General features: G+C 41.2%; 1 long non-coding RNA gene across 2 annotated transcripts in view; it reads right to left on the bottom strand.

Moving 5' to 3' along the window:
• Window positions 1–16,949, bottom strand: part of LOC135327300 (uncharacterized) — a 130,817-nt gene extending 113,868 nt beyond the window's left edge. The window contains exons 1-3 of one of the 2 annotated variants that reach the window (XR_010387402.1): window positions 16,870–16,943; window positions 2,572–2,749; window positions 2,103–2,276 (exon numbers count right to left, since the gene is read on the bottom strand). This is a non-coding gene — a long non-coding RNA (uncharacterized LOC135327300). Of the gene's footprint in view, window positions 1–2,102; window positions 2,277–2,571; window positions 2,750–16,869 lie in introns of both variants that reach the window. The other variant, XR_010387403.1, reaches the window with a different exon arrangement.
• Between the last annotated feature and the right edge of the window lie 2,696 nt (window positions 16,950–19,645).

Here is a 19,645-nt window from a genome sequence, read left to right as displayed (position 1 = left end):
AAAATGATTAAGACAGCCAGAAAGCAGCTAATTTCTGGGAAGCAACATTTCCATTGATAACACAAGACTGCGCTGAAATCTGTGAACACAGAGCACTTGTTCTGTCAATAAACCTTTACCCTCTTCCGCTTTCTTCCAGCTCAATTACAAACTCTCAGAGCAGACGGATCGTGGGGGAATGTGCTTATATAGCAGTAAGTTATAACCAGGCTCAGGTTCAGCCATATATACCTCCATGATTCAAAAGACTCGAAAAAACACAAGTGAAAATAGACTGTGACCTGCATTTTCTGTCAATAATGTAGTTGAGCTACAATACAATTTCATTTAGGCAGCTCCAGACAGTAAGTTGCTTGCAACAATGGACAGGTTATAGCACAAAGCAGCACATATTAATTGAAAGCACTCCTGCTTCAAAGGCATAATGTTGCTACGCTCTATGCATTTTAACAGAGAATTAGTATTACATTCATCCTGCAGCTCATTGAAACATTTTCTAGAAAGCTAGAAGTTAGACAGCGTTCTTAAGATGAAGGGCATGTTATTGTATGAATACGTACCTACAAAAAAACATGATCTGGGACAACAAAACAAGAAATTAAGAAATAACTTGTAAGGCATATAAATAATTGAGAAGAGAATGTTTCAAAGTCTTGATGAGTCATAAAAGCTAAGTTTAGAAGCTGGTGAAATTATTACAATAAAACAAAATAAATGTCAGCAATAAATGCCTAAGCATTTTAATAGTATGTAATAGTATGGTGCGTGCTGAGACAGAAAGCCAGTGGGGGTATATGCATACAGACAAGTTATTTGTGAATACAATTTGAACTCTATAAGAAACACCCACTCAAACTGGGGAGAGTTTCTTGAAACAAGATTTGCCAAAACTCCAGAAATTGCCAACACCGAAGGCCTGATGGCCAAACTATGATACACAAAGGTGAGGCCACAAACTGGTCCAAAACCTGGGAACCAGTTTGGTCCAAGCAGCTGAAGAAATTCCTTTAACTTGATCCTAGTGCATACAAAGCCATTTTGCAACAGTTCCACTGACTTCAATGGCAGCCCTTCCTGCCCTGTCAGAGAGACCAGAACTAAGCTTCCTTCTTGCAAAATGACGTATCAAAAAAGTCTAAGTTCCTAACATTCCCCCCCCCAAAAAAATTAAAGGGGGCAAAAAAGAATCTATACAACACAGCAAATAAAATAGCTAAGTAGAGTTGGTACTCAAGCTATTTCTGGTCAACAAAATGTCACTGGAAAAAGGCAACAGGTGTTTTTATTAAACAAAAATTTTGTTGCCTGTTCATTGCATGATCTGTGCATCAGAGGCTGCTAGCACTGCTAACACCCCAAAACTGCTGCCACCAAACCAGACTACAACTTATCACCCAGCGACTCTTTTGCTGCTCTTAAAGCCATTTCTTACCCCATTTCTTTCAATGGGTCAGATTTTCTCATTCCTAACCAATCACACAATGCATCTCAATCCTTCATTTATCATCCTATTTGTTAAGTAGCAAGCATACATCATATATTGGCAGCTAAGCAGCCCCCAGTGGTGTCTGACACTCCAGGAATTTGAATCCAAAGAACCCAAGCTATTGGCTGTCATATGCATGTGATCAGCATGTTGTATACTGTATTGCACATTGTGTTATTGATTATCATCTATGATACATTTTCTATTTGGTTAATTATTTTTCCTGTAGCATGAACATGCTCACAAGCTCCAGTCATTGGTAGTGCTGCAGACTCGGTTCACATTACGAACCATCACCTCTAGATGTGACATTTAGAGGTTTCCCAACCTGTATGTTCTTGTACAGGACCACACAGCTCTCCCACAGCCCACATTTTGTCCTTTGATAGATTACTGACATTCTGCTCCTTAACCCATTATCCCACCATCAGTCCCTCTCTGAAGATCCCCATTACCTCAGTCACAGAGCTACAATAAAAAGATTTCATATTTTTCAAGGCTTCAGCTTTAGGCTACACAAACAGCTTTAATCAGTGCGTAACCAAGCTGTAAAAAGCATTGTCATGGTGTTTTACGTCAAGGTTAACAAAAAAACAGCATCAGCATGCACACTAACCATCTGAATACATGGGGATGTGTCTCTTTCTGTCTCAGGACCCTCAGAACAGAAGCTCAGAAACCGCTCACAGGCGACTGTTCTGGCATGTGCTTCTGGAGATGATGCTGGCCACTTTCAGAGAGTAGACAAGGTACCCCTTGGGTCCATCAGTTTAGGACAATTCCTGAACTCCTAGGAGCATAAAATGAATTTGGAGTTAGAACAATCAAACCAACTGAGCCCTTGGGATAAAAAAAAATGCCCATACACTTCAAGTACTTAAAAAGAACATTTAGCTTGGCATTTAGCACTAATATTTAGGCTTTCCCAATATTTTCCAGACATTTTTTCAAACCAAAAGTTTATAGATCATGATGATAAAGCCTCTCTTGCTCCATAAGGAAAAAAAATTAACCTGGAGAATAAAGTCATATCTCATACAGGGCTAACTCCTCCTGTCCTCACGAACAGGCTTTTGCATGATTACCTGCTGTTAGCAAACTCCTTTCACAGCCTCATGAGAAAGCTCAGTTGTCTTCCATCACCCTTCAGACACCAGAAGAGACGCCTACGAATTACTGCTTTCTGTTAAGTTCTTCGGCAAGTGAGCAATCTAGCCAGGTACCAGCCTCATGAAGGCACAGGAGAACAGTTTCCCCAGGAGACTGTCAGATGGAAAGAAACCTCATGAGGCCACAGAAATGGACATTGAATAGATCAGATCCAGCCCATTGCAGACTTCACATCGGACAGCTGTAAAATAAACTGGTAAATAGAGCCTTCTTTTCATACCCAGGCCTATGAAAGCAAGAAAGCTGAACTCAGTGAACAAAGTATAGACTACAGCAACAACAAATTGGGAACAGTGGGAGCTGCTAGGAAATCACCACAAATAGAAAGCAAACAAAACACTAGTTAATTCAACAGTTCGTAAGAAACTGCTATTTCTGACAAAAAAGATGACGTATGTGGACAAAGGGAATTATTGACAGATCTGGCATATCAAATTCTCATTTCCAAGAATCAAGTGGTGAACAAAGTCTGTCAAATCCATGAAAAAGAAACTAGGAGCAGGGTTTTTCGTTGCACAGATTGAAAAAAAAATGTGATACTTAAAAGCAAAGAGCCATGAGAAGCACAGAAAACCATTCAACAATCACAGACCAGCCCAAAGAATAAGGAAACCAAAACAGACAATATACTTGGAAAACAGTTATTACAGAAATGCAACTGGTGGGATTGGCTTAATTCTTCTTTTACTTTCTATAGTCATTTACATCTATGCAAAATAGCTATAAAAGTCTACTGAACAGCATGGTCATTCTTTTATATGATGATGAATAGTTACACAAGGCACAAGAGAATATCATTTTTGGCAATGCAAATTCTAATTAAAGAATGAACGGTGTATGAAATAATATTAACTCAAATGAATAAAATTTAAAGTCATGAGCAAGCAAAAGGAGACAAAGCCCCATGACTTCCCAGTCAGCTCTCCCCCCACATCAAGGGATATGCAGGAGAAGGACATGAGCAATCTCTGGAGAATTTCCACAGCCAAATGAAACACTCAGGTGGAGAAAAACCAGTTTATCATGCTAATGCATGTGAGCATTGGAAATGAGAGTAATCAGTTCCACATAGCCTGAAAAGTCGCAGCTCAAGTTGTAGATAAGAGATCAATAAGTCACATTCAGCTCCTGGTTGAGTAGTGTAGACCAGCAGAAGGATTCACAGCAAGTATTCCAGCAAAGACAGCTTATTAGCTGAAAATAACATTGCAGCTAACCTTTCAAAAAAATCATTTTAATAATCGTAGAAAAAATCAGGTAGAAAGGGACATCTGCAAGTCATCTAGTCCCACCTCTGCTCAAAGCAGGGCCAGCTTCAAAGTTAGACCAGGTTGCTCAGAGCCTTGCCCCATTGAGTTTTGAAAGTCTCCAAGGTTGGATGTTCCACAGTCTCTCTGGGCCCTGCTCCAGTGCTTGGCCTTTGCTGTAAAGAATTTTTCCTTAATCCCATAGGAATTTCCATCATGGCTATGTCTGTCCATTGTCTCTTGGCCTTTCACTGTGCACCTCTGAGAAGAGCTTGGCTCCCTCTTCCCTACAGTCCCTCCCCCCCCCGCCTTAGAGAGTGTAAAGGCTGCAGATAGATCCCCCCACTTTGCCACCTCAAGGCTAAACAAACCCAGTTCCCTCAGCCTCTCGCTCTGTCTCTTGGTCCATCCCTCAACCATCTCAGCAGTCCTTCATTGGTCTCCCTGCAGTTGGTCAACATCTTTCTTACACTGGGAGAGGAGAGGGGGACCCAAAACTAGACACAATACTCCAGCAATAACATAACTGTAATCCTCCAAGTAGCAAGGGTTTATGGAGGTGGATTAGCAGCGGTTTCCCTTTCTTGTCAATAGAGAGAGGTAAGTGGGGAAGTGGCATACCCAGTGGTATTTGGCAAACCCATATCCGACATGCCAGTCACACTGCCTTCCTACACAGTTTTCCTTTCAGGAGGATTTCATACATCATAGAGGCAATTAGCAAATCTGATACTAGATGCAAAGCACCTTGGGGCCTCCCACAGATGTAGCAACCCATCATGGAACTAATTCTGCTCAACTATCAGCTGCTAAAAGCCACAAAACAAAAAACTGCCTGCATTTGGGGGGAATACAACATATGGGAAGATATGGAGTAAGCAAACAATAACTTGCATCTTTTCCTGTATATCATGAATTTCAGTTCTGACAAGACAAAGAAAAGATCTATAAAGGACTTTACTGAGCTGAGTGACGCTGTTCTGATTACAGAGGATAATCTTGAAGCAAAGAAGTTTTTCCCATATCAAGCCTTTAATGTATTTAAAAAAAGAAAGAAAAGGCCACAAATTACCTTAAGAACTGAATCACTCTGAAGATTAATGACATTTAGCCAGAAAAGACTTCAAAGACACAAAGCGTCCTTCCAAAATCCCATTCACCCTGCTGCCCAGGATCAAGTAGGTTGGTTTTGCTGAGCGACAGGCAAAAAGGATATTGTTTTCCTCATTATGGCAGTCAAACAAGAAGCTGAAACCAAGAGATTTCCACAGCAATTTTGCAAGGCTGACTTAACTTGAGGAAAGAAGTGAACAGGCATCTGAGCTCCATGAGGAAAAAATGAAGGGGTTTCTACAGATGATTAAAAGCTGCCCTGAGTTCAAACCCCTTGCCCTGTATCCTACTACAGGTCAAGGTGATTTTTTGCCTAATGCTGATCACCAGGAGGCTCTGCTCCCCCCCACCCAGACCTCAGGGTAACCAAGTTCAGAGCCAGTCTGTGCAGCTGAGCTGAGATGCAACTGGTTACTCCCTACCCTCTGCAGAACTGACTCAGGATGCCAGGCCTTGCAAAAGCAGCTCAGTTCCCTTTAAGGATGAGAAAACCTATGGGAACAGTACCATAGCTTTGGTAGTTGTCTGTTGCCCTGACATCACCCATAACACAAGCCAGGTAAAAAGCAAAGAAATAATTGACTTACAGAAATCTAAACAAGAGCCACCCTGTTTCTAATGCTGTGAAGAACAAGGGAACAGAAGTAGAAGTGTGATTTTCTCTTTTATCCCCTCATCCTAGAATCAGATCTAAGGCTTCTCACTCTATCATACAGTGTTTCAGGTGAGACAACCACGCAGCAAAGGCTCCACTCCTCCAACAAGTCTTGGATCCTTAAATTTTCTTGCAGAAGAGAAACCCCATTCCTTCCATGTCACCTCCAGTTAGAGTCAGATCTTGCTCCCTTTTTCACCCTTTAAGACTACTAGATTTATTAAGGGCAATTTTGGCAGTCTTTCCCCACCACCACCACCCTTTCCCCTCTTCTATTGTCTGTCCTCACTCCTCTGGGAATGCTTGAAGTGCAGATTGATGATGTCCTTATGAGAAAGCTATAGAAAAGCAAACAAATCATATTATTTCTGCAGGCAGGATACAGACTGAAAAAGTTAGGGCAGAAATTAGGAGTACCTCTGACTTCTTAAATCTATTTCACAACCCACTCCAAGCATCCTGCTGCTCTGAGCCAGCCAAAAGATAAACTGAGAAGGAGAGGAAAAAAGAAAAAAAAAAGGAACAGAATAATCACCAAACAGAAGAAAACTGTAAGTGCAGCCATACAGTACCTCTCCAGCAATGTAGTTGCATGCAGATAAATTTATTTCCTTGGCACTACAGTAGAGATCAATAAAAATACCCTGAGATAAATACTACAAGTGATATCCAACTGCAGGAATAAAGCAGTAAATCAGGAACAGAAAGCATTATTTATGTAAAAGAGCTACACTGTTTATTATTTGGTTCATACAGCAGGTTCTTGAAGGCCTCTGAGGAATGATAAACTCTGTACATTTAAGGACTGCTCATTTCTTATGCCACTGAAAGGCAGGCACTGTGGTGACACTGACAGTTCCCAGCTTCCTCTGATGGAAGAGAGACTTCAACAGGTTCTTTAACACAATTTCCACTGATGGGAAACCTGTTCTAGCAAACAAAATGAAAAACACCCCTGCGCACAGCTCCAGTGTTTCTCGTGAAAGGGGCTAAGGATTTGCACATGGCAAGGAACACTTTTATAGAATCCTGTTTTTAATTCACTCATCTCCAACTCCACTGGATATTTGAGAAATGCTATTTTAACACAAAAGCTCTGGCTCTGTACAGTATACAAGACTAGAGACGGTAATACTGAGCCTTTAGAGAGCTTCTACTGAAGTTGCAAAATTCAATGAAAAATGGTAGGGATTTTCTTTTTTGATAGCCACAAGGATTATCTTCTATCACTAGAAAAAGCTATAAAGTGATATTCTGGAGAACACCTTGAATTGATATTTCAAAGGGCTTCTTTTGAAAGAATGATTTATAGATCACAAAGACCAATGGGTCTTTTATCAAAGAAAATGGATTCCTTTTCTGAACCACAAAGAAAAGATTGATGGTATCCTAGACTGTATCTCCATTTTTGAGATTCATGTAGGGCCAAAAGACTACAGCAGTTACAGTGGGTTAGTAGCTTACAACACTGCATACAATTCTCATACTACTTACAGATAAAGTCCTCATGGTGTATTAGGGAGACCATAAAGCAACATTGTAGCACAAGAAAATTCAAGGTGTGGCTTATCTTATTCCCTCAACACCTATTGCAGATGACAAGGAGCTTAAGTAATAAGTGCATGTGACAAAATAGCAAAATGGATACAAACATGTCAATGTATTGTTTTATTCTCTCCCCATGACTAAGGTGCATGTATGTAAGAGTGTGCTTTATGTACAAGTTTTAAGATCCTTGCAGCTGGATCATATCCTTTCCCCAGCTCAAAGAAATTCCTATTGATTCCTTATTGGTAGCATGACCTCTATGGATAGGCTTTCCAGAAGCCAGATTTTCCAGATTACATCCAGCCAACAGAAAAGCATGCAGATTGGATTACCTTGTGGATTTTTCAGAAAAAAACAATACTCTTCTTTTTAAACTGGTTCCATTATTGCTAAGTTTTCAGAACAATAGTCTGAGACATAGCAACACCTTAAACCACAGATAACATGTATTCACCCTTCCCCAAAGTTTTGAATACATGCATGTGTTTATGTACACATATATAGAGATGTAAACACAAGAGAGCACACAGGAAACAGTGGGCTGCCCAGACTGGCATTTACTCCTGCTTTGGCCCATGCTCACCCAGGAAGGCACCAAAAATGTGTGGAGACCAGAGGCAAACCACCTGCCAGCTAGATGGGATTTGCCAAGGAAGTAGCAGTCCAGGGTTGACCCTTTCAGTCATCCACATGGTCAGTACAAGTTATCTGTAGGTCATAGACCTGCTGAGTGCGAGCCCTTAAAGTCACAGAAATGCCTGATTTTCCAAGCACTGGTGCTCACTATGGTACTACCAGCTGCAGTGCTCAAACGCAAGCTCCTCATATTTGACTTAAAGCCATTAGACTTACATCATTTGATGCACATCTGCTAAAGCCTAATAGATCAGACATGCAATTCCACCAATCTTATGGAGACTTCCTCTGTCCCTCAAATCCTCACACTTCTTCCTTCAGCCTGTGAGTGCACAACCCAGGCTCAGTCATAACCCTTGGTAGCAAGCAGCTGAGCAGGGTGATGCTTTTGGAAATAAGAAAGACATAGTGCATTATAATGAAATGGTGTAACCTAAAATATCTGAGTTTTTTCAGCTTACTCAAATGGACATCCTAATAATTTTATCTCCTTTAAGAGTAAATCCCTTGCTGACGTTGTCTCTTAATATACTAGATTCCTGGAAGATTCAAGGCCAGGGCTATTTTTCAGTCATTTTATCAGTGCCTATTCCTCTAACATTGTGCCACAAACTGTGCAAAGGCTAGTGCCATAGGTAATAAGAAACTTGCTTCTCTACTGTTCCCTCTCCTCCACTTTTCTCCCCTCTCCCCCTTCTCTTTACTGTTGTCTGTGCGCTTTGTTCTTTTGGGTTAATGTGGCATATCTCCAGCATAGCCTCAGAAAATAACAATAATGTGATTTGGGTTTAGTATCATTAAACCTGATTAGCAAGGAGTGCTCATGAAAATCCATAATTACCTTGCAAAACAAAAGACATTTTTGCCAGGAAATTACAAATAACTTGACTTAAATTTAACTATTTGGGGGTACTCCAGAAAAGTTAGCATCACATTGTTTTCCCCTCTGCAGTTTTCTGTCCCTTAAGAAGATCAAAAGTCCAAAATCTGCTGAAAACAATCTTCTCTCAAAGCTGATTTTTAATATACAACCAAATATATCATCTTTCTTTTTTTTTTAAAATGCTCTGGAGAGGATAGTGCATCTTGATGGATGTGCTGGTGCTTTGGGTACAAGGCTAGACTTTATCTGCCATTATAGATGTAACCACAAAAGGTTCCAGCAGGCCAATAACACAGCATTGCTAACATCCACATCGCTGAACTTTTACTCCCACCAAAATAGGGGATTTGTGCAGGGCATTGCCCAGTGGTTCAGTATTTTACCCTTGCTCCACCATGCATTTTTCTTCATGCTTCTGTTGCTTCTTGGGAGGGGGAGGTACTGCTTTCTTCACAAGCAGAGGCATAAGAAACCTCAGTTTAAGACCAGCACACACACTTCCAAAATCTTATTTCCATTTGACATTTCTTAGAGGACAGTATCTGCTTGTAGGTTTTTTTGGTCTGTTTTCAGTTGCAAATCAAGTTGAAATCAGCCTTTGCATCAAATGTTGCTTGAAAAATCTCAGCAAGTAGGGAGAAAGAGCCTTTCTTCTCTGCTGCCTCAGCAATAGGATCTGGGGCAGCCCCACTGCCATACTTTGTGGCTAAGTGTCCAAAAATCTGTCCCAAGCTTTGCTGAGTCCAGAGCTCTCGTTTGAGATTTCCACTAATGCTGTCCTTGAAGAATGGCTTTGTTCCTAGTTGTCACAAGCAAAAATCAACTTACCTTTGTATTATTATTTTAAGAGCTTTCTAACCTGAGCTGTGTCAAGTCAAAGGTTTGTGCAGCCACAACGCTGTTCTTAAGCTAGTGGATGTTGTTGAACTGCAAATGCCATGGGCATCTTCCCATAGAGCTCTCACATCTGTATCCGGGATTTTTTACCATCGGGTAAATATTTCCCAGCTTACACAAGGACAAAACAGCAATGCCTGTGCAACACTTGCATGTTATGCACATGCTGAAATCCATTCAGAGACTTAATGCCCTCCACAACTGAATGACAGTTGGGTTTGTAGTCTGGGAATCTGCCCTTGAAGCACTGTAACAGGCAAATTTGCAAGTGTAGGTGGAAACAAGTACCATAAAATAATATTTGAGGAACTCTCCAGCCCTAGGCAGTGAAAGTAAAAAAAAAAAAAAAAAAAGTCTCAGTGAAATGAGAAATGTAGAAATTGGACTAAAAAGTCACCTTCATGGTATACAAGAGAAGTAAGTAAACTTTGTTGTTCATATCAGAAGCAGGTAAAATTCCACTTCCACATTTACTTCTACATGCAGGATGATTGCAATATCTAAATATATATGATAAATAAGAAGTTCCTTCAGGTCTGAAGCTTTTCTGTCCTGATAGGTCTATAGGTAGACACAAGTAGAACTGACAGAATATGAAGTTAAAAATCCCTGATACTCCCTCTGGTTCCAATGTTTATCTAATCTAATAGAAAAAAAATCTGCATATTCCCACTTCAGCCAGTTCCTTTTTAGCTCTGCTATATCAGAGGATTAAAGATTGGGAGCAAGGTTACAGCTTCACAGAGCTGAAAACTCTACCATCAACTCTGAAATTTAATAAGCCAGACAAGCAAAGTGCTTATGTGTTTATTAAGCACCAAATACCTCTAGACCCAGAACAAAAGATACTAAAGTCACCCAGGAAGCTGTACGGAGGACTATGCAAATAAAGCACCTAATACAAAACCATACAGCTTTATCGCACAAATTGAGTTCATAGAAACATCCTTTTCACTTTTTACATTTACCACTTCCCTGTCATCTAATAGTTTAAAAACAAATGAAAAGCCCACCTACTAGATTAATGATGGACACAGACAAAGGACAATTTAATTTAGTAGAGATGGAAAGTTTAGAACAACCTTCAAGTGTCATCAGCAAAGGCAGCACAGAACTGCTCCCTCTTTCACAGCACAATTCTGTCAATTAGCTGCAAATAGCAATTACCAGTCCTTTTCTTTATTATTTGTGAGGAACCAAAACTTTGAGGATGATAAATGACTCCTAGGAAAATGCAAGGCTCAGTTCTGCTAAATTCGCACTTTTCCCTTTTTTTCTTCCTTAGTTTTCTTTACCATTCTTCGACACAATCTGTGGAGTGAGAGAGGAGGAAACAGGTGGGGAAAAGATGGGACACATCAGGGAAGAAAATGCCAGGTAACAGTTTAAGGGAGAGTACCAAACCTTCCTCATTTAGCACACTGACCAGGGCAAGGACATGTTCCTACACCTTCATTAATTAAACAGAAAAGTTAACATTGTTAGCAAAATTAGGAACAAAATCTCATTTAAATTGTTCTGAAACAAAACAAAAAAGCCAGTATATTCAGATGACCTTTAAGAATTCTGGCTTAATTTTGTGCTGTGCTGTTTGAAATGCTAATGAAGACAGGAAATAGCCTTACAGTGCTGTTTGACTGTAGTAGCATTATCATTAACATGCCTGTAATTAAAAGGATGCCAATGTTTGTCCCTTTGTCTCTGCTAATAACAGTGCAATATGCAAATATGACTTCTGTCACAAAACTGGGGGAGTTTTAAGTTTATTCCACTTCGGGAGCATATCTAGTAAAGCCAAGTGAGCCACCTCTTGCTCTCTGCTAGAGTGCCCTCCATGCCTGCCCTGCCAGGCTCACATAAAAACACTTACAGAGGTAGATATGGGCTGCACTTAAACACAGGCCTGTCATCCACTCCCATCGCACAGCAGCAGGGTGCCTGGGGAACTACCAGTGACCCATGCAGGGTTACAGAAGGCAGCTCAGCAACAAACACCACCCCTTTCACATGATACCATGATGCTTATGGGTCCTATTCCTCTGAAGGGGATCATTTTTGGGTCACCTCTGTGCCTGCCACATGCCAGCACTGATGCCACACTGAGCAAAGCAGCAAGTACAGTCATACGTCTCTTGCACTACCAGTTCTTGCATTCAGTAACTGACTTGTTGATACATGCTTTGGGATCTTGAAATAGAAAAATAAGCCATCGAAAACAAGGTCTGATAGGCAAGTGCAATGGACTCCCTTTGTCAGGGCAGACCACCCTTGATTCACTCTGAAGACTTCAGTGCAACATCCCAAAAATCACACAGGCTGAACTGAGGTGCAACCACTGTGGCCACAGATGGATGAGAGCCAGCACATCAGAGGGTCAGAGCAAGGCCTGGGAAGGACAGGTTACCAAACTGCTTCTCAAGTTACCATAAACTTCAACCTCTTCCCAGATAAAGTAGTGATAACATCCACCTTTACAAAATACACTTAGGTCCTTCCACAGACTACAATCAATTAACCAAAATATCATCTATAGCCCAGATAGGTGGGCAAGCTCTTCCTGCAGCAAACAGTTCCCTTCCCAGCCAGGTTAGGCTGGATCCAGCTGTCACATGCTGCTGCTAAGGCAGGTAAAATGTGTGATAGTGTGATATTTTACAGGTCTGCATGCAGTTTAGGTTTGGGGGGGGGGGGGGTTGTTTTTTCTTTGTTTTTTGGGGGGGGGTTTTTTGGTTTTTTGGGGAGGGTTTTTTGGCTTTTTCTTGGGCTTTTGTGGGGTGGTGGTTTTTTGTGGGGTGGTGTTTTTTTGTGGGGTGGTGTTTTTGTTTTGTTTTTTTTGTAGACTGCTTGGTCATCAGCTGGCAGGTTGTAGGACTTGATCTGTCTTAGGTCAGACCCAATTGAAAATTTGATAAGAACCAGCTCTGCCTCATGATAGAGAGGCAAGATGGAGTAAGTTCTTGGAAGGCTCCCATCTCCTCTTGGCATGGGATGAAGGACTGGGCATGAAGTCTTGAAGTGTCACTGCCAGCCATACAGCTCTGATGAAATGCAAGTTACATACTTTCAATTTATCATCCTGTAATCCTTACCTTTTCCACACAGTCAGAGACTGGAGTAACAATTTACTCTTGTAAGGGGGAGAGAAGATTGTCTGTAACCTGTCTTTGTATTAAGACAACGTTTAGATTATGGGTTTGCTTACAAATTCCCAGAAGAATCAGACAGATACTTAGTTGGCCATTTGCTTTGGTCATATAATCATGGACAAAAAGTCTCATCGAGCTGTTATGCAATTACTGCTATGCCACAGATTATGGCACCAACCTACTAAGGGTTAAGGAAATAATTATTGTGGGGCTGAGAGACTTGGTAAACAGCAGAAGTTCAAGGATGAACCAGATTTGTTGATCCCAGTAGAGGACTACAATTAAGATGTAATATTTCCTTAAGTTTTTTTTTTCCCTCACTGTTTATCAGTATTAAAAAGGCAATTTATACTTTGCAGCCTCTAGATTGGCCCGTGTATTTCACAGCAGGCAGGTAAGATTAAAGTGTCTATCACAACAAGCTGTCCGTTCCCTGTTGTTATATTATCAAATCCTATTGATATTAGAGCCATAGGAAACTGGAGGAAATACATTCATTTGCTTCAAGTTTATGGGTTTATGAAGTTAGATTCCTACACACCTGTAGTCTTCTTTAATGGAAAAAAGCAAAACCCAAGAAGTTCCCCCAATGGCAATGAGAGTTTGAGACTGAGCAGCATTATAAACACTTGCTAAACTTGTTCATGGACATTACAAAATATCTTCTGAGGATGCCTTAACACAGCAGGCAAATAATCAGAAAAGAAACCAGAGCCTCTTGAAACATGGGGCTGATCTGTTTAAACATGACAACCAATTATCCCACCTGGCAAGGCCAAGTGAAAGCTGCTTTGAGCAGCTTTTCCTCCCACAAAACTCTTATCCAACACTTCTATACTTACAGGTCAGCAAAGCCATCTACAGGTGAGGGACCTTTCCAAGTGCTTCACTGGCTCCACACACCAGCACCCAAAAAACACAGGTTTTTAATCACCTGTGACAGAGTCAATAATGCAGCTTTACTGTCTCAGTTATGCATGATCAGTCATGCTTATCTCATAGTACACATACAAGCTGCTTCTAGGTTCAGTTATTGATATTCTCCTTATCCAGGTTTAAAAGCCAGGGGGAAAAAAGTCACTGTATTATGCAACATCCCCATGTTTGTTCTGTAGTGTGAAATAATGTTCCCATTCCCCATTCACTTCATTAACACTTTTCAAACTGTGCATGTCCTCCCGGTTCTAAATTATCTAGGACCTACATGACTGCTTTGACCTATTGCTCCTTGTAAATCAGTTGAGCTGATTTCTATTTGGAAAACAAAGCTTTCATGCTTTTCTTGGGGTTTGACCCAAGACTACAGAGCCAAGGATGACAACACAGGAATATTAAAGGCAGTGTTCCCAGCTAACTCAAGGTAGCCATCACCTTCACATCAGCAGGTCTGAGCTCTCCACAGGTGTTGTCTGTGCCCAGAAGCAAACATTTGTGACTTGGTTCCAAGTGGTGTCACATCTGGGTAAATAACAAGTGTGCATGTCCCAGAGGAAGCTGGCTAGCTGTCAGTCAGGTACATTAGTCAGCAGGAGCCAAATCAAGTTGCAAAATTCCCTGGGACATCCTGACATGATAACGGTGGGCACAATCTAAAGGGACAAAGGAAAGAATAAATGGTTGCACAGAGAAGTGCTGTTGGGAGACCCCCATGGAGCTCTGTCAGAGCCTGTTTACATCTCAGTTTTGTTTGTGGTACAAGCAAGATCTATTTCTTTCTCTCTGGAACTGCGGTCAAAAGCAGAGAAGTGGCACTTCCAAGTTCACAGATCAAGATAGGAGGGTAAAAAAGAGACACTAGGATACCCATATGTTTTCACACACTCCACAGACTAAGTTTGACTCTTGGATGCTTGCTGACACAAAGCCCTATTAACACACAATTGAAGGAATTTAAAGGAGGGAACATTTTTTCTTAGAAGCCTCTACTAGATATCCTTTATTATTTCTGGTCAAAAAAACACCTTTCTTCTAGTCACTAAAGCCCCCTGCTACTTTAAAAGAAAAACTGCCTCAGGATAGATGTGTCCTTACAAAGAAACCACAGAAAACTTCCTGTCCATCCCTTCACTGATGAGTCACATCCTCTGGGGCAACAGTCCAAAGCAGAGAAATTAAAATTTCCACAGCTCAGAACAGAGTGAAAAGGCAAAAAAGTAAGAGTGAAGAGCTTAAAATACTCCTAAAAAGGACTCACTTAAGTTCTCTGCTTTACCCATATTAAGCAAATCCAGGAAATCTTGCATATCCAAATGCATGTTTCCATCAAGGGAAATAGGCCCAATAAAGCCAATGGATAGGAAACTGTTGAGGACAGGTAGGCATGGATTTTCTTTCCAGCTGCAGTCTGCTGATTGATGAACTATATGGCCACCCATGGTTCAGTTTTCTCACCTGTTTAACAGAAATTATACTAGGTTTGTATCCTCATGAAACTATAGCAGCATTAGACTGAGGGTGCCAGAAGCCAAGCCTCCCACTTATATGAATGGATGGGAGCTGGGTGAAGATCTAGCCCAATCCTCTGGCTTTTTTTATTTCCTCTCCAAGTTAAGGCCTCTTGACAAGATCTAAATTTAGATGCTCCTGTTTCAGAAGTGGCAAAATGCATGTACTTCTGCTTTGCCCATCTCCCCTCAGCAGCCTCCCTCCCACCCTCAGGTCTAGTAATCCACAAAGGCTATTTGAGGCTTCCTTGGTGGGAACAAGCAAATCTTGTATCACTAACATTCAAGTTGACAGCTGCTCTTAAACGTGTCCACAACACCATTGACCTTAAATGTCCAAATACAGTGCCACTCCCCTTCAGACTAGAAACATTCACTGCCTTTCACAGGATACTCAACTCTAGATTTCACTGTCCGGGTACCATCAACTTTCTCTTTGAAGCCACATCCACTTAAAACTCAGATAAGTAGAGCATCTTCCATTGATGATTCATTAGTAGCAATGTAGAAGATAGAAGGTACCAAAATGGGTCCCTCAGTCCTAATCAAGTCTTCTAAAGGGAGCATTGCTGACATTTTTGTCCACCCCTGTGGAGATTAGACTAGCTTTCAGTACCAGCACAGCAAGATTTATTGCTGAAGAACATTTCCAGCAAAGGCTTCACTTCTCAGAATAGAGATACTACTGACACTACAGAAGCTAGCTTATAACAAAAGAAAAAATAAATACAAAAGATAAGAGTCTTTTTGTCTTGGCAGGACTCAGCTAATGACATGTTACTCATTGCAATACATATGATGGCTCATGCCAAGAATAAACAGGAACAAGGAGACAAAGCCATGAGGAGACTAGCAGAGCTTTGTGGGGAGCTTTTATGCAGCAGGGGGAAATGTTTGAGATTAACAGAGAAGCTGATCCACAATAAACCACCTCCCTAAACTCACAGTAACATCAAAACTAATCAACAGAGGCAACGCAATAGTGGTAATCTACTCCAAGTTACAGTATCCAGAGTACAGGATCCCCAGAAAGACCCCAGGCCACAAGAGCCACGTGCTGAGTGAGCACTGAAACTTATCCCTAATTCGCTCTTGCCCATCCAACATTTTTCAGCAGCAGCAATCACCACAGTAGTCAAGCTACCTACCAGAGTCCACAGAACTGGAGACCTTTTCAGGTTCTCCTGTTGAAAGGTACATTCCAAAAAGAAAGACACAACCATAAGAAATAAAAATAGATGCATAGATGTTAATAAGCAATAATCAAGGATATCAGTTCCCACAGACTGCAGTTGTACAAACCTAATCAAATATACTTACAGCAACATCTGAAATGAGAAAAGAAAGAAAGAAATCCTGCAATGTGACAGACATCCATAGCACTTTCCTGGTCAGGTTAACAGCTGGACAGACAGTAAGAGAAAACAGCTGGGAGCTAGCGAAGCTTGTTAGCCTGCAGCAAAGCTGCAGTAATTTAGCAGACAGAGAAATCAGTAATATTTACTTGAGACACTTGAGATTCCCCAGATACATTGTGACAACAAAGGAGGAAAAAAGGTCAGATTTTTCAGATGAGTGGAAGGGGTAAGAGTGGTACAAACATCTGCAGACCTCAGCAGCTCTGCAGTCACCAGCTCTTCATACCTTTTGCAGGAGCCACAAATTAATCCACAAGGAACCCACATGTGAGAGTACTGGATCCAACCAGAGCTCTGTAGCACTGAGATGAATTGTAAATGACTAATTCAAGTCTGGAGAGTGTTACCATTACTCACTTTGCCTAGCACTCACTTTGCCTAGCACTTTACATTGTCAGTGGTCCCACTGGTTTCAATTAGTTTCTATCCTGGTGGGTGCTGACTAGATAGCAGACTGGTGCCTGGCCTTACTAAATTCTGAAATACTGCCCAAGTGACATTTTTTACTGGATGCCTTTTTGCTTTAAAGTTAGTTGCCTCACTTGGTGTGTGTAATCCATAGCTTTGAAAGGTCTCGATGCCACACTTCTTTGAGAGATCTGCTTTTCTTCATAGAGACAAACACCGAGACGTACCCACAAGTATGCTCAGCAGGAACTAGAGGAGCCATTTGCTGCAGCAGCCTCAGACATGATCACAAAATTCATGCCGTGCTGTCCTTTACCTCCTGACAACATGAATTTTAGAAGATGTCATGTTTCTGACAGACTGTGGAGTTTAGAATATGACCTGGTAGGGCACACTGGAGAAACCATCTTCTATGCTTTAATTTTAAACTTTTAAGAGAGGCAGGGCAGACACCATAATGCCAGTTACAGTTCAGCACAGAGCCTGCATGCTCGTAAGTCTCCTTGAATGTTCCAGAAGAATTTTAGAGCTCCTCTTGTTTTATATGTGCCCTCTGCATAGGGCTGTGTGAATGTCAAGAACAGACCAAAAACGCCTAAGATATTTATAAAACCATCAGGAAGAAAAAAAAAAATCGTAAGAATCAGCTGTTATTTTTTTCAATTCATAGGCTGAATAACTTCAGTAAGAGGGGAAAGAAATCTTGTTTTTATGGCCTCTTGAAGCTTGTTAAACACTGGCAGAATGCTTTGTATTTATTATGCAGCCATACCAGCTTACCCAATAATAAGACATTGTTCTGCATTAAGAAGTTTTCCAGTATCTCCATTTAGATACGACACTGACCTTGCTCCTTAGCAAGACCAGGTCGACATTACACCCTACAGAACTTAGTATCTTTCAATGTCAGAGGAAAAACAACCAGTTTCGTATTAGTTTCTCCTCCTGCTCAATAGAGGCAGAGGCTCTTCCTATGACCCTTGAGCATACAGATCAACAGGGGATCATCAGGGGAGCAAGCCTGAGGGTGGCAACATTACAGGAAAAGTTGAAGTATTTGATGAGAAGTTCCCCTTTTCATCTTTAACTTTAAGCTGCATCAATTCCTCAAACTGCTTTTGTCACCTCAGGTGATTTAACTGAGCAAAGTTGACTTTTTCCAGCAGAGTGCCCAGGAAGACCCCAGAGGCCCATATAAAGTTCCAGGCAATACCTCTAATACAAGAGCTGGCAAAGCCTGCTCCTGAGAATGCCCCCAGTGATCAGTAGAGACCAGAGGATGACATAACCTGAGGTGAGGGAACACAGCTGTTGCATGTGAAATACACGAATGCAGGTGCAGCTACCAAAGATCATCAGAAGCTGGAGGGGGAGGACAGAGAAGAGGGAAAAGAGCACAAGTTATTCAAAGCACTAGACCAGGCAGCTTTTAAGCAGTCAATCATAGAAGTAAACCATTCCATTTTGATTCCCAACCATTTGTAATCAGAAAGAATGGAAGCCTCATTACTTTTGAAACCTGTAACCATTTAATCACTCCAAACTCACCATTTTTCAATGTCAGCTGACTGGCTCTTTTCAACAGCTGATCTTTCCCCAAACCCTGAAACTTAGTCTTTGTACACAGCTCAGTTCAGAGCAGCAAGACCTCAACAGCCCCTGACAATGACAGAGCATCCTCCTTAGTCACAGAGGACTTGGATGACCCAGGAAAGCTCATAGAACAAGATAAATATAGCAACGACTTTCCTAATTAAATGGAGACCATTAAAAGTAACTTAAGTTTTTAAAGAAATGCTACAGTGTTTATAAAAGGAAGCCAATGTTGTTCAAACTGCTCCAGAGAGGACCATATGAGCAGCAAGCTTTCACTATCTAGAGTAGATTTGTCTACTAGATACTTAGTAATGTATCTACACACACTTGTTAAAACTGAAAACATACACAAACCTCAGCAGACTAGACACCTACCGTGGATTTAACACATAGTGTTCCTATGTATATTTATTTCCTTGCACATCTAGAGCACCCCCAATAAAGTCCCAAAGGCTTCAAGCAAAATCTTCTGGGGTGCAATACCACTGCCACAGGCAGATACAGAAAAATGACTTCAGGTGCTCTGGGAACATTAGTGGTGCTGCTGGCAAAGAGGCAAGCAGTGGAAAATAAAAACAGCTAAGCAGCAGGGAGTAGATTACTTTTGCTCCTTCAGACTTCCCACTGGGGAAGTGGATGGCAAATACAAGGTTGAAAAGGGCTCCCAGATTTACCAGTGTCCCTAACTGAAGAAGTGATCCCCTTTCCTTTTAAGCTCTCCAGATCACCTTGCCAGTGTCCTTTTTTAAGCAGCCTTGTAGGCACTGCTCTTCTGTATGTAACCTGCTGCAGGGACCATGGCATATCATCTCTCACCCATGACCTTGTTCACCAGATTGGATCTCCAAACACATCTCAAAGGAGGATCTCATTTACACTCTTAGTTTCACCTTCAGAGACCTCTTTCAGAGACTTCGTGAACTTGGCTAGTCCTTATCGCCAGCAGTGAAACACTCACTCTTTCAGTATCAGTCTAATCAGTACGTGATTTTCAAAGA

This window comes from Dromaius novaehollandiae, chromosome 2, assembly GCF_036370855.1.
Source record: "Dromaius novaehollandiae isolate bDroNov1 chromosome 2, bDroNov1.hap1, whole genome shotgun sequence".
Classification (NCBI taxonomy): Eukaryota; Metazoa; Chordata; class Aves; order Casuariiformes; family Dromaiidae; genus Dromaius; species Dromaius novaehollandiae.
Note: the sequence above shows the minus strand (reverse complement) of the source record. Positions and strands in the feature narration are given on the sequence as shown.